Below are 743 nucleotides of genomic sequence, written 5' to 3'. Positions count from 1 at the left end.
CCCCCCCCCCCTGGTGGCACCCAGAGCGGACATCGCCACAAATCGCGCAGAAATAAAAGCGGATATCGAGTAAAATCGGCAAATCTCTACGGGGAATTGGCGCCTCGTTTAAGTTTGCTTACTGTTTATCAACTACAAATGCTTATGTGGATTACCGACAAGCTCCTAAACTGGAGTTCTCCCTTTAAAATACATACGTATATTGCGGCACAGAAGTTCTACTTACTCTGAGTCTCCTCACAGAAAAGCAGTTCCAGTTCAAGGCTTATCTGATGCTGAGCCAATGCAAGGTTTTACACTTTAGAAATCAAAAGACAGATAACATTTTTTTTTCTGAATAGACCGTTAACATAACTGTCGGTGTAATTATAATTTGAATAATCTGACCTGAACAACTCGGACTATAATTAAGCAAGAGTTATTATATATTATATATTTTCGCATTTTCATTTTATTTACTAGTGTTTTAGTGCCACAAGAAAAAAAAATGCCGATTGGCACCCCCAAGCACAAACACGGAGCAGACGAAACTTTCAATCAACAATTTCTGCTCAAAGTGACATTCTCAGTAGCTTGCTCGAGGGTGCCTCTGGATCGCCTGGACGCGGTGCCTCGGCCTTGTTCTGCCCCGAGAGCTGCTGACTCATGGCGCTCTCACTCTTTCTGGAGAAATAAATGGAACCCTTTTCTGAGTCGGAATGGGTAAGGGTGCCTTCCTAAGAAAGAATGAATGACTTGCAGGA

Source organism: Penaeus monodon, chromosome 19, assembly GCF_015228065.2.
Source record: "Penaeus monodon isolate SGIC_2016 chromosome 19, NSTDA_Pmon_1, whole genome shotgun sequence".
Lineage (NCBI taxonomy): Eukaryota > Metazoa > Arthropoda > Malacostraca > Decapoda > Penaeidae > Penaeus > Penaeus monodon.
This window is presented reverse-complemented; position numbering follows the sequence as displayed.